Genomic DNA, 14,285 nt, shown 5'->3' with positions numbered 1-14,285 from the left:
CCTACAGCCTTGTACCGATGCGGCCGTGGGCGGGAGCTCTTCGCTGGATTCCCACCGGCTCATGGCTTGTGCTAACCGCCAGTTTTCCCCGTGATTTCCCGGGGACTTTCATGCGTATGCGATGCTTGCGATTAAAAATGGATAATTTGTATCAGATCCACATCCATAGAACATGACGTGCGGCTCGGGAACAAGAATCCTACAACAATGGGACATGAAGCCATTGTTCAAACTCTGTAATATCCATGAAAAATCAGTTGTGTGAAGCGACTCCGCCAAGTGACCGGGATCTGTCCAACCCGGATGGATCTCATGGAGCGAACCTCGCCAGGTTAGATACACCCAAAGGGCTCATTGCTACGGGAGGATGTAGTCCGCTGCACCGATCTCCCTCTCCGTGGATCGCACGCTGTTTTGTTACCCACTTTTTTTTTTTCATCTGCGTGTCAACTTTTTCACATGCAGAAATTATTTTTTAAAAAGCGATCAGGTGCGAACCGCTGACCCCCCCGCCTCGTCATCCATGTTTGTTTTTATGCTTCCATAGACTTGTGTGAAATGATTTGGGTCCGTGGACAGGGCGCACGCTGGGATCTTCTTTGCTTTTACCGCACAGCAGCGCTCCGCATAAATCAGCCCATTTCTGATTACACTAATTTGCTCTCATGGATCCGTGTGCCGCCTGTACTCCGTAAACTAACGAACGCCTGTGGGAACGACCCTCCATGTCCCAGATCCTCCAAAGTGAGAAGCTCTAATCGATGAGGGTCCTCGGCCCGGACCCCCACGCAGCGGGTTATTCAGTACAGAACGCGCCTTATGTCATGTGTCTGTATTATTTTTACTAGAGCTCCAACTTCCGCTCCGTGAAGCCAAGACTATAATTTCCTCCTGGAACAGTCTGTTTACTGGAGTGTTGGCGTTCCCAAGGAGAACAAGTTGTAAAGGGTGTTACATAAGAGGTACAACACATGGGAGCGCGCCAAAGGTGTGACGCCATACGTGGGGCTGCACCGACACATGTCCCGCCGCACGCCCCGGGGCGATTTGGAAGAACATCAGTGTTTGTTTGTAGGGGTCAGGGTTCTGCCGTGCCCTCCCTCTTACGTAACGCCCGTCATAAGGATCACACGCCCGCCTACTACAAGATGCCACAATGTTCTCTTCGCTCACGTTGCTTCAGTAATTTAGGAACCAGTGTAACAGCATTGCTCGGTGTTGTACACATTTTATTGGTGGCGGTCATGTCTTTATCACTGGGAACAAGTCATGTTTGTTAGAGCGGCGGCGGCATGACATCCGCAGTTCAGGGGGAGCCGGAGTCTACAGCGTCCTTCATTACATATTTCACAGATATTCAACTTTTTTGTTTTTGGTTTCATGGAAAAAACAATCATAGTATCATAAAAAGTTTCAATTGTTCACGATTTTCAAGACCTCTGCTTGCTGTCATTGAGTAGAAACCCAACCTCATAGTGCCCAACTGACAGTGGAGAGAATTGATACACTGTAAATATCTTGCTCCATTGGCAGAAATAACCAGGATGCGACTTTGACTTTGAACAAGATTGTTTTCATTCACTGCCAGCTAGCAGAGATCATGGAATAGGTGAGAAATCAAAACACAAAAGATAGTATATTTACTGAAAGTGTAAACTTTTAACATGTCAAAGGTCAAACCTTTTGATCGCTGGGGGTTCAGTTCCTGGGACCCCACCAATCACTAGAACAAAGCAGCTGAAGCGCTCATCCAGACTCAGGAGAAAGTCGAGGGGTCCGTGGGGGTCTCAGCGCTCAAACCATCAGCAATCAAAACTTTTCACTTTTCCAAAAGTTTTGAAGATCTCTTGGGGACAAATCAAAAGTTTTGATCAGTGGGGGTCCAGGTGCTGAGACCCCCACCGATCACTGGAACAAAGCAGCCGCAGCTCTGACTGCTCACTAGCTGGAGACGGACTCAGAGCCTGCATCCTTCAGCCTGGCTTCAGCTAATAAGCCGTGACCAGGCTCGCATCGGCTGCTTTGTTCTAGTGATCGGTGGGGGTCTCAGCACCTGGACCCCCAGTGATCAAAACTTGTTCCTATGACGTGTTCAAAGTTTTTGGAAAGCACATAGACTTTAGTTACAGAAAACAGAAACAACCCTTCATTTTTTTGTGTATTTTCTACAGAATTAAGTCAAGTCACACAGTGAATGGTATCGCCCCCCAGAGTTAGCGGACGGTATGGCGTAAGGCAATGAGCACATGTGGGGCGGCACATCTGCCCATAGGATAGCGGTCTGCACCTTGTGGCTCCCAACTCTGACATCACAGAATAACTGGCAGGGGCCCTGACCGCCTGCTGAGGGCCACAGGACGGAGGTCACTGCCTTGGGGCTCATTCACACGAAAGCACTTGTGTTGCGTATTACGTGTGCAAAATGTCTGAGCAGAATAGGCAGTCAATGACGCCCATTGATGTAAATAGGTTCGGTCACGGCATTTTTTTGCATGAATTTCGGTCGCGCAAAAAAAACCCCGCAGCACGTCCAATTCTCGTGCGTATTGTGCATTAAAATAGCTGATATTAATCTACACTTCATTGTCCGGTGAAACCAGGGGGGGGCAAAAAATACACAGAGACGTGCGCAAACACGTGACTGATCACGCAAATGTTCACATAAATACGCTTACGCCCGTGTGAAGCCGGCCTTAGGATGGAATCACTTGGGCAATTTTCTTGTGTGAATTTTGCGCATTGCGAGACGGAAAAAGACTCATTGAAAACAAAGGGTTCTTTCTGCATGTGACGAAAAAATGCAGCGTGTCCTGTTTACAGAAGCCTTGCGCAGTATTTGGACATAGCGCAATTTTCATCCGAGTATGATGGGGTTTCTTAAATTTTCCTATTGAGAAAACCTGCAATGTGACCCGAGTGAAAACTGCGCCTTCAGCAATGAGATGCAAACTGCATCGCCCTCACAGTGAAGATGACATTGTAACAAGTGCGGTATCAGAGCGTCTCGGACCGGTCCTGCGCTCGCCCATCTTTTACATGGGGTCATACACATGGGCGGTTTATTTTTCCCCCCGCATCCCGCTGCCCATTGTTGTCAGTTGGGTTGGCGGCAGCATCGCCCCACACACTAGGCGCACACAGTGCGATGCAAGCTTTCCTCATTGAAATCAATGGGAGAAACTTTGCAACCGCTGCTTCCCCGAAGTGATGCGAGGCGGTTTGGAGATAAATAGGCCTCTCATCCACGGGAACATCGCATGTCGGCAAGTGTGGTAGCGGCCATGATTCACGGCCCAATGTCGCACTCGCCCGTGTGAAATTAGCCTGGGGGGGACCGAAGCTACAAATCGGGGTGTTTGCCCAGGTTGTGCCTCTATATTGACCGCACAGTGCAGCCACCAGGGGATTAGTTTTGTTACTTTGTTCAAACTCTATTGTTACACCTTATAAACCCCTCACCCCTTAATCAGAACTCTAAATGAAGATCACCAGCTTTCTTCAGTGGCTGGAAATGTCTCGGTGTAGTGGTACTCCAACAAGTACTCCTTCATCGGCCGGGGGATGGGAAGTTGCCCAACTCTTTCATATGGGATGGCAGCATTGATGGTGGCTCGGCTAAGTTCTTGGAGACTTAAGGGGTCGGTGCGCTTCAAAGGCGTGGATAAGAGCGGTTCGAAGAAGGTGCAGGACCTGGGGTCATTATAGTGCTCCAGCAGGTGGCAGATTGAAGGAGAATGGTAACTGCCCCAGTGGAAGCTGAAATGTTGGCCCCGATGTTGGACGCGGGCGTGACGTGTGCGTCCTCGACGGCGGAAAGTGACAGCAAATGCGCAGCCCTCCTGGGATGAGTTTCGGAGGAGAAATGTCCCATCAGGGTGGCCCAGTAACAAAATATCAGCCTGGTCCTTATTCAGAGCTCCCCAATAGTAGGACAACCTGGTGGCGGCCAAGAGATCCGGTACGGTGGGGCACTTGAAATGGATCTGAACACACATGTAGAAACCGTCCTCTTCTCCATCCTTGTCGCCATGCTGGATTGCAGCTGGTGGAGACATTCTGACAAGACTCCGTTAACAGTCAAAGTGATTTCCAAGCCAAATCTTCATCCTTCGTACAACCTGCAGCCAATCAGATCACAAGTTAGATAGGTTAGTAGTGTCGGTGGTCCTCCGTCCAGCACAGGTCATCAGTGTGTTATCGTCGGTGTCCGACATTTGGGACACCCGCAATGAGCAGAGCGAAAGGGGAGCAGCGCTCACTGGAACCCCAAACTAAGGACACTACTGCCCCTTGTGGCTATATCTGGTACTCAATGTAAGGGCTTATTCACCGTATGCATTTGCGCTGTGTATTATGTGAGCAAAATTTGCAATAGGCAGTGAATAGAACCCATTAATGTCAATGGGATCTGCAACATGTGCATTTTTGTGCACTCATTTCAGTTGCGCAAAAAAAAAGCAGCATGTTGTATGTTCGTGCGCACAAATATATCACATAAATCACTTAATTGCCCATTAAAATCAGTGGGAGGATGCTCGCTTGATATTTTGCAAGCGCAAATAGGCAGAGCATGCACGCAGAAAAGATAAAGCACAATACGCACACGTGCACGCAAAAACGCAATGTCCATCATGGAAATACTCTTACACCCGTGTGAAGGCAGTCTAAGGCCTCATTCACACAAGCGGTTTTATGCGCCTAGTTTGCATTCATTCTGATGGGCGATTTTCAGGCGTGTGAAGACATCGCACCGTCAAATCAATGATTATTCATGATGTGTCAAAAGGATAGGGCTTGTGCTACCTTTTGACAGAATACACTGGAAGCTCCCATGGACTCCTATGGAAGCTGAAAAGAAAGGGAGGGAGTTTAGCTGCGTCAGAGGCTGGAAATGATGAGAGTTGGCCCTATTTAAGCTGCTAAACTCCCTCCCACCTCCTTTCTCCGGCCGCTGTCATTAGCTCCCATAGGAGCCCATGCAGCGGCCGACGTATTCCGGCCCAAAAGATAGTTCCAGGACTATCTTTTGGGTCTGACGTAAAAACGCCCGGCGCTATATTGGCCGTCCGGGCACTTTTACGTCTCAGGAATACGGCCATGTGATCTGATGCATTGAAATCCAGTGCATCAGATCACAGTATATATCGGACGACCGTGAAAACGGCGGGCCAATATACGCTCCTGTGAAGGAGCCCTAACCCTTTACCTGTCGAATCCAAAGCACGGCAGCAACTGTGTGAATGGACTGCTCCAATTCTGGAACATTGGTAGATAAAAGGGTAAATCCATTTTTGTAAATGAAGCGAATCGCTGTCTAACGACATTCCGGTAACGTTCTAATGTGTTTTGTCTCATTCCTCACCATTTTCAAGATCTCTGTTTGCTGTTATTCTCTACAGCCGGATGATGAAAGCCTGTGCAAGCCTCGTGCGGTCCTCGGCTGAAGGGAGGCTACAACTGTGCTGAGCGCCGCTGGATGCCTCGCTAGCAGAAATCGCTCCCCTGCAAGAGGATTGCCTAGACTGGATAGAATTAACCCTTTCCGATAGTGTCGGCCCGCGTGACATTATGATTTCCCTGCATAGCTCCGATGTCGGGCGAGGTGCGATAATGATTCTATCAGTATGCAGGACAGCGCTCCGATGTAGAAAGCTATTCTACATATGTATGTTACAGTATACAGGACAAAATGTGATTGTTCTCAGCAAGAGAAACGACGTAATCTTGTAGATATGATACCTTTTAATGGCTAACAAAAATACATGATGTTATAATAGCGAGCTTCCGAACCAACGCAGGGTACTTCTTCAGGCTTATGGATTGGATCTGAAGAGGCATGCATATTTATACACACTTATAACATACATACTTATGACAAGGCACAGATATGGATGTGATTGGTTCGCACTTAAAAGGAATTCTGCAACAGCAAACAAACTTTTTTTGTCTAGGCACTGATAGCGGAGTGAAAGTTTTATGGTCCCTAAATTACTGTTGGAGGGGGGGGGAGGTCATCAGGCTTGACTTTCTACAAGATATACACAAACATTTTTAGCTAAGCACTGATAAGGGAGTGAAAGTTAATGGTCCCTGAATTACTGTTGATGGGGGTCTTATCTGTGCAATCAAGTCTCACACTTCCCATTCACGCATAAATCCTGGGGAATAATTTAACCCCGTATTCAGCGTGTCAAAGGTTGTTATCAATTTATATTCCCAAATTCTTCTGTGGTTTTGTGACTTGAAACCACCCTTCAATATCAAAACTCTCATATCTCCTATGTCATGTCCACGGTTAGAGAAGTGTTCGGCCACAGGTAATTCTCTTTTTCTGTGTTCAATCGTGTGGCGATGAGATCTCATCCTGGCTTTCAGTTTCTGTCCTGTTTCTCCAACATAAAGACCCCCAACAGGACATTTACTGCACATGATCAGGTACACAACATTGGACGAGGAACATGTGAATGTCCCCTGGATCTTATAGTCCTGCTGTGATACGGATCCCCAACACACAGCAGGACTATAAGATCCCAGGGACATTTACATGTTCCTCGTCCAACGTTGTGTACCTGATCATGTGCAGTAAATGTCCTGTTGGGGGTCTTTATGTTGGGGAAACAGGACAGAAACTGAAAGCCAGGATGAGATTCCATCGCCATACAATTGAACACAGAAAAAGAGAATTACCTGTGGCCGAGCACTTCTCTAACCGTGGACATGACATAGGAGATATGAGAGTTTTGATATTGAAGGGTGGTTTCAAGTCACAAAACCACAGAAGAATTTGGGAATATAAATTGATAACAACCTTTGACACGCTGAATACGGGGTTAAATGGTTCCCCAGGATTTATGCGTGAATGGGAAGTGTGAGACATTTATTATACAGCTAAGACCCCCATCAACAGTAATTCAGGGACCATAAACTTTCACTCCCTTATCAGTATTTAGCTAAAAATGTTTGTGTATCTCTTATAACAATTCGAGCCTGTTGACCTTCCCCCCCTCCTCCAACAGTAATTTAGGGACCATAAAACTTTCACTCCGCTATCAGTGCCTAGACAAAAAAAGTTTGTTTGTTGTTGCAGAATTCCTTTTAAGTGCGAACCAATCACATCCATATCTGTGCCTTGTCATAAGTATGTATGTTATAAGTGTGTATAAATATGCATGCCTCTTCAGATCCAATCCATAAGCCTGAAGAAGTACCCCTGCGTTGGTACGAAAGCTCGCTATTATTACATCATGTATTTTTGTTAGCCATTAAAAGGTCTCATATCTACAAGATTACTTGGTTTCTCTTACTGAGAACAATCACATTTTGCTTTACTGGCTAACACGGTACCAGATCTTTGTTTTCAGTATACAGGACAGCGCTCCATCGGAGAGCTCCGACATCAGAGAGCTGTCCTGCATACTGTAGCATGCACATGTAGAACGACCTCCGACATCAGAGTGCTGCCCGGTGTACTGGTAAAGACGTGCTATACACATTGTCTGCAGTTATAGGATGCCTCTATATTACAGGACTATCTGAATAGTCTTATCATGTAAGTGTTTGTTATATTAATATAGATATTTACAGGATTATTACAAATGATCTTCCTGATGTGAAACACTCAGAAGTCATGTTTTGTTTTTTTCAAAAAATTGCTAATAAAGTCATCCTGATGGGTCATTTTTAGGTGTTTCTGTTGAGTAATTCCAAGGATTCCACAATGCACTTCCCCACCCAAAATAAACAGGGGGGAGTGCAAGTGGCAGGGAAATTGGATTGGAAATGGTTAAATGCAGTTGGTCTGTCCAGGTTTTCAGCCGCCATCTGTAAATGTCAATGTTCCCATTAAAGCATAACGTGGCAGCCTGGGCCGAGCGCCGCTGTATGTCTTCACCTGATGGACCTATAAGGCTTCACAGATGGTGATAGTTGAGCAGTCAGACTGGTGAAGGAGGAGAAAACCCCGTCCCTTTATTGGGCCATCAGATGAGAGCATGCACGGAACAAAGGAGCATCCGACGGGTCGTATTGTGCCTGAGAAGGGAGCCGTGAGCTCCGAAACGCGTTGCACTACTTTGTCCTGTTTAATAAAACTCCACTTCTTCCAGTCCCCACCGACGAGTCTCCTCGCCTCATCTCATAGGTCATCGCACCTACAGCCACCTATGGCCTTCTGACAAGGTGTTCCCTCCTGAGGTCACCCTGAGCGCAGGAGCTTTTCCTCTTTCTCTCCATTTCCACTGTTGATGCTCCCATTAAAGCGGCGCTCCAGCAGGGGGCGATCAGATCGGATAAAGCTGCGTTTAGGCGGAACGATTATTGTTAAGAAAATCATTAAAACGAGTAAAACTGAATGATAATTGTTCCGTTTAGACGCAGCCAACAGCGGAACGCCAAACGAGAATCACGAGCTTCTCATTTATGGTTCAGCAGGCATGAAAATCAGCGCCGCCCGGTGACTTATCCTGCGGTTTAAACACTGATCACTGAGTAGATCACATAGGAATGGGAAACGCGGAACAACGGCCGCACAAGAACTGCACAACCGTCAGCGAGAATCGTGCAGCCTGAACACGCTGGCTGCGCGCCGACCGATGACCTCACCAACTCATTTGCTTAAGCAAACGAGACTTGTGAGATTTTCACCCCATTAGTAAGTCGGCACCTACAGGGGATGATCATCTATTATTTATTTCCCTCAGATCTTACTCTCTGCCTGCTTTTAGCTTATCTCTATTGGAACAGAGCTGTAGTTCAGCTGCAGTGACTAATCTGTGTAGTCTGGGACACACCCCCTGTCTGCCTCCTCTGCAGCCTGAACCAATGGTGAGGCAGGGGCGTGTCTACTTCAGATTAGACACTGTAGCTAAACCACACAGATTACCGCTCTGTCCTATTAGAGGTAAGCTATAAAGCAGCTAAGGAGCAAGATCTGAAGGAAAGGAAATAGCAGGTAATTATCCCCTGTAGTTACTGACTTATGTATCAGTTTTGCGCTCCTGACTGGAGGGTCACTATAATTATCAGAGTGACGAAATACAAAGTTGCAGAGCTGTTCATTCTACACCAATTAAAAGGGTTTTCTGGTATTATAGAAATGAAGCTTAATCGGATATTTCACCTCCTCACCATTTTCAATATATTAGTTTACTGTCAGTGAATGAGAACACTATCGCTTAGGCTTCTGTCCCATGAGTGTATATTGGCCGGTGTTTTCACAGCCAGCCGATATACGCTATCATTTGGGGTGTAGAAGCTCGTGAACAGGAGCACAAATCTAATGTTTGTGCACCCATTCACATGGGATGGGCCCTGAGGTCACCATACCATCGCCCCTTTCCCCTACCCCCCCATCGCAGGCTCACATCTGCTCTCCTCACCGCTTGTTCTTTGCAATGGGAGGGGGCAGGACAGGGGCGGAGCTAAGTGCCGGCCCATTCCGCCTCCTCCCATTGATGGCTGTGAACAAGTGGCGGGGAAGAGGGGGGGAAAGCTTAGCTCCGCCCATGCCCCACCCATTGTCCATAGCCAGCAAATGGAGAAGGCGGGACGGGGCGGCATTTAGCTTCGCCCCCTCCCATTGCAAGGAACGAGCGGGGAGGAGAGCAGAGGGAGGGAGCTTAGCAGCCACGCTTCTAAACTCCATCCCACCTCCAGCCGCTGCCATGGGTTCCCATAGGAGCTCATGCAGCAGCCGACGTATTCCAGCCCAAAAGATAGTTCCAGGACTATATTTTGGGCCTGACATAAAAATGCCCGGCGCTATATTGGTCCGGCCGGGCGCTTTTACGTCTCAGGACTACAGCCATGTGATCTGATGCATTGGAATCCGGCCGATATACGCTCGTGGGAAAGAGCCCTTACACTGAGAGGCTGAACCTGTATATACCTAGCGTCACTCTCAGCTAAGAAACGGATACAGTTGTATTTGATCCAGACCATGTCCTGTGAACTCGTCGACCCCGAACCCCGACTCATACGAATACAGTTCTCCCGGGTGACTATTTCTAGAGCTACAAACATAATAGTATCTACTGTTGTGGGACTGGTTGGTACACCATGCTGGGAGGTCTACAACAGGTAGCCAACCTCTGATCAATGCGTCTACAGGCTGGACTGCTTGTCTGACTGCTGCCTTGTAATATCTGCACTTTGATACCTTGATGTGTTTATTGCAACACTATAGTCCATGGTTTCTCCCCTTGATAGATATTGTATAGAGGCCACCGTCAGCTCATTGCCAATGTGGTCTAATGTAAAGAGTTGCAGGTTGCTGAGTCGAGAGGGTAGGAGTCTCCCAGAAAGGTGCCCGAGGCAATGAACAATACAGCTAACATGGGGAATGGAGTCCACTGCCTGGTTCGGCCACTTAGGGCAATCTTTACACTCAGGAAATATACAAAGCAAGGGATCAGTCTTCTCCGAGAGGCACCGAACTTGTGTTCTACCAAACCGGCGAGAGCCATAGTTCCCAGGGTCACCACTCAGCTCAGTCATCCCGATACAATTCTACCCACTGGCTTGTTGCTTGGCTGGGCTGACCCCTCTCTGTTCCTGTTTCAATCACAGTCCTGACTGATTTGGCCTTTCAACTGTTGTGAACCCACTTCTCCATCACAGTCTTCTATCCGACCTGCTTGGCTGATGACAGAGATGTAAGTAGAAGCTCTTGGGCCCCGATGCAAAACTATAACATGGTCTCCTACCTACCATATGCTATCCATGATACTGGTGTCTTCTTATGTGATGGAAGGGCCTTTGGCCCCCTAAGGCTCCAGGGCCCAGTAGTGACTGCTACCCCTGCACCCCTTATAGCTACGCCCCTGTTGCTGCACTAATCTACTGAGAAGAAGCTTCACATAGCAGGGATATACTGTACCCCAACAAGGACTTCGGCACCGAAGAACCCGCATGGGTTCCTGAGTCAAACCCTTGCCAGACATTCATACATTGACTCTGAATATTACTTCCCTACTACACCGGCCTGGCAGGAAAACTAGTCCTTAGTATGGCCACAGATCGACACGAGCAACACAGCATGTCCACGCTCTTGTGAGGAGGTTGGCTACCACCAGGTCCTCACCAATCATGGCATCTGGGGTTCTTATTTTCCCCAGCGCCATATTGGATGGGGCACAGCTGACTAACCCAACCAGAGCAACACTGTAACCCTACGACATCACATGAGTCCCTGCAGATAACATTGTAACAAGTGGAAAGGACGGGTTACAAACGTAACGATATTTCTCCGAAACTCCATCTGTAAAGAAAAACACAAAGTATCTGATGGCAGAACATCTCAAGTCTCTTCCCTGACAAGGCTCCTCCGCTCCTTACATAACTAGTCATGGGAAGACATAACAGTGCCAGGCTCAGTGCCTCTTCTCTTACCTGGGGCTGCCAGGTTGGCAGCGTGTCGGCACACAGGGACACATGCCAGTCCATTGATCACACAATGCCTCCATTGATGAAAAGTTACTTTTTGGAAGTTTTGCCCTTTTTATTTTAGAAGTGCCTCAGACTTTCTGCCAGTGCCCGCCTGTATTTACTACTGACTGAATACGGACCGCCCATTGCATCCCATTGGTGTATTCAGACGGGCGCTTTTTATGTGGACCGATGTGCGTAATAAAAAAATAGACAATAGTAGCGCAACGTATTTTGGTTTTGTATTTCCATTAAAATCTATAAATATATTAAAAAAATATTAAACACGTGCGTTAGCATTCATGGTCACAGCGGGGGGTTTACACACCAAAAGTGACACTCGGCCATTCATGTGTTTTCTTGCATGAAAAACAGACGACACGCGGATGCAGCGCAGACGGGAAAAATGCAGAGGCGCAGTAAAAACGCACACAGCGAGAACGCTGCGGGTTTTTACGGACCCTAAGCACAGACGCCTGCATCGCTACATTTCCCATAGTTCAGCTCCAGATGAGCGCATTGTGACCCGTCTGCAATACGGACAAGTTCTGGATGACACCCCCAGCGCACGGCATCCGTGTTTGCTTCCGTATATTTTAATTTCTACTGAAAAATAGTCATCCGTATTTACGCAATAGGAAATAATAGCAATATGGCGGCAAAAATGGGGAAAAAAAACAGGTCTACGCTTTTAAAAATGGCTGTGAAAAATACAGCCATGTGAGTAGATACATAGAATTATATGAGCTGCTTATCACCGTATACGAAAAACGGACCAAATACGCTCATCAGAAAGCGGCTTTAGATTAGAAAAGCTGGATGACGACCCAACTGTAGCGACCGCTCCACGAGGTCCCAACTGTAGCGGCCGCTCCACGAGGTCCCAACTGTAGCAGCCGCTCCACGAGGTCCCAACTGTAGCGACCGCTCCACGAGGTCCCAACTGTAGCGGCCGCTCCACGAGGTTTGTCACTAAACCTTCCAAGACCCAGATGCAGCCAAAAATGGGGACAGGACCTAACAGCATAACGGCGTGCGCAGTACTGTCTGCAGCGGGCGCCGACCGTGTCTCTCATTATATAGACAGAGCAGAGCTAAGAATTACTAGAGTCTAGCAACAGTACACACATAACCAAGCGACAAATCCAGCTCTGCTGCACGCACACACTGAGCTCTGCTACATCTGTACATAACCCTGGTATCTCAGGGCCTGGACTATGGAGTACTCACCAGCAGCCATGGGGCAGAGGACACGTCTGAGCTGCTGCCCGTCCTCCCAGTAATGAGCTGCTCTGCGCTCGGCGTGCGGTTTAGTAATTAGCATTATTATGACTAAACGACGTAGTGATAAAAATACACAAAGGGCGTGCCGAGCGATGTACAGTACCTGCAACGTGTAGTGACATGCGGGGAGGGGGACACCAGCCTCCTCCGAACTCTACTTTGTGTATGGATGATGTTCCCGTAGGACACGTGGAGGAGGCACCCGGGTCTACCTGCTAGTTAACCCCTTCACCACCATAGCCTTTAGACCGCCTTCACACAGGTGTATTTGTGGACGCAAAACCTGCACAGGCAATACGACACAGAAAATAACATCCATCGACTTCAATGGGTTTGTTCATGTATTTTCCTGCACATTTTGGTTGCGCCCCCCCATGCATTATCCCCCCCCCCATCATTATCCCCCCCATGCATTATCCCCCCCCCCCCCTAGTATGCTCTATTTTCCTGTTTTTCCCCCTAGAAGCCAATAGACAATGTGCAAATACGCGCACAACAGACTAGGAGATGCGTGGAGCGCTGCGTAATTGTGCGGGAAAAAGAACACGTCTTGAACTCATTAGACTAATTAACCATTTCAGGTGTTTGGGGAGGGGGGTTTCTCTTTCCATTTTGGAACTTTTTCATTTTTGCATCACTATGGCGATATTGTTTTTCATACAGGAGAAGTTCCTACAACCTCTGCGCCTTCCATTGTGGGGAGCGTACTGTATGATTATAGAACGCATTGTGACGGTAGGGGATGCCCAATATGTGGGGTTCCATCGCGGTATTCGGCCTCCTATTACATGAAAACGTATTTTATTTGAAAAAAAGTGTATTTTTCTTTAGAAAATTCTATTATTTTTTTTACTTTTTTGGCCCCATAAAGGGACTTTGGTAATATTTCTTACAATATACTGCCACACTTATGTGGTACAACTGGAGCATTAGACTTCCAAAAATATGTGAACACCGCTGTCAGTAGGATGGATCGTGTCGTATTAGCATGTCACGTGTCCTAAACCATGCTAGAGAAGATGCCGACCCTCGGAGGTGTCAGCCATAGCTTGTGACGGGAACTGCAGACTTTTTATATATGGGTTATGCCGCTGCACAGAAGCCGTCCATCATGAAGTGCGATGCATTGGGCCATCTACCTTGGTGCAAGGAGCGTCATCATTGGGCCATTGAACAATAGAAGACCGTTCTATGGAGTCATGCATCACGCTACTCCATCTTCACATCAGATGGACGTTCCTGGGTGTAGAGGAGCCTGGAGAACACCTTCTAACCAACTGTATTGTTCCAACAGGTAAGTATAGCGAAGGTTCTGTTATGGTCTGGTGATGTTTTACATGGCATGACCTTGGTCCGTCGGTTGTAGTGGCAAGAACCCTGAACACGGAGGTGAACCCTGAACACGGAGGTGACCTGACCTGAACCCTACTGAACATCTTTGGGATAAACTGGAAAGGCGGTCAGGAAATATGAACAGCGTCCGTCTTCTTTGAGAGAACTCAACAGTTGTTTGCAGGATGAATGGAGGGAAATACCAGCTGAAGTGTATTAGATGTTAGTAGAAAGTATATCATGGA

General features: G+C 47.6%; 1 long non-coding RNA gene across 1 annotated transcript; it reads right to left on the bottom strand.

Moving 5' to 3' along the window:
• Positions 1–1,212: 1,212 nt before the first annotated feature.
• Positions 1,213–12,725, bottom strand: LOC136580969 (uncharacterized). Its single transcript, XR_010787037.1, has 2 exons — positions 12,655–12,725; positions 1,213–4,118 (listed from the first exon to the last, which is right to left on the bottom strand). It is a non-coding gene; the product is annotated as an uncharacterized lncRNA (long non-coding RNA).
• Positions 12,726–14,285: the final 1,560 nt, after the last annotated feature.

Source organism: Eleutherodactylus coqui, chromosome 10 (assembly GCF_035609145.1).
Source record: "Eleutherodactylus coqui strain aEleCoq1 chromosome 10, aEleCoq1.hap1, whole genome shotgun sequence".
In the NCBI taxonomy this organism is placed as follows: Eukaryota; Metazoa; Chordata; class Amphibia; order Anura; family Eleutherodactylidae; genus Eleutherodactylus; species Eleutherodactylus coqui.
Note: the sequence above shows the minus strand (reverse complement) of the source record. Positions and strands in the feature narration are given on the sequence as shown.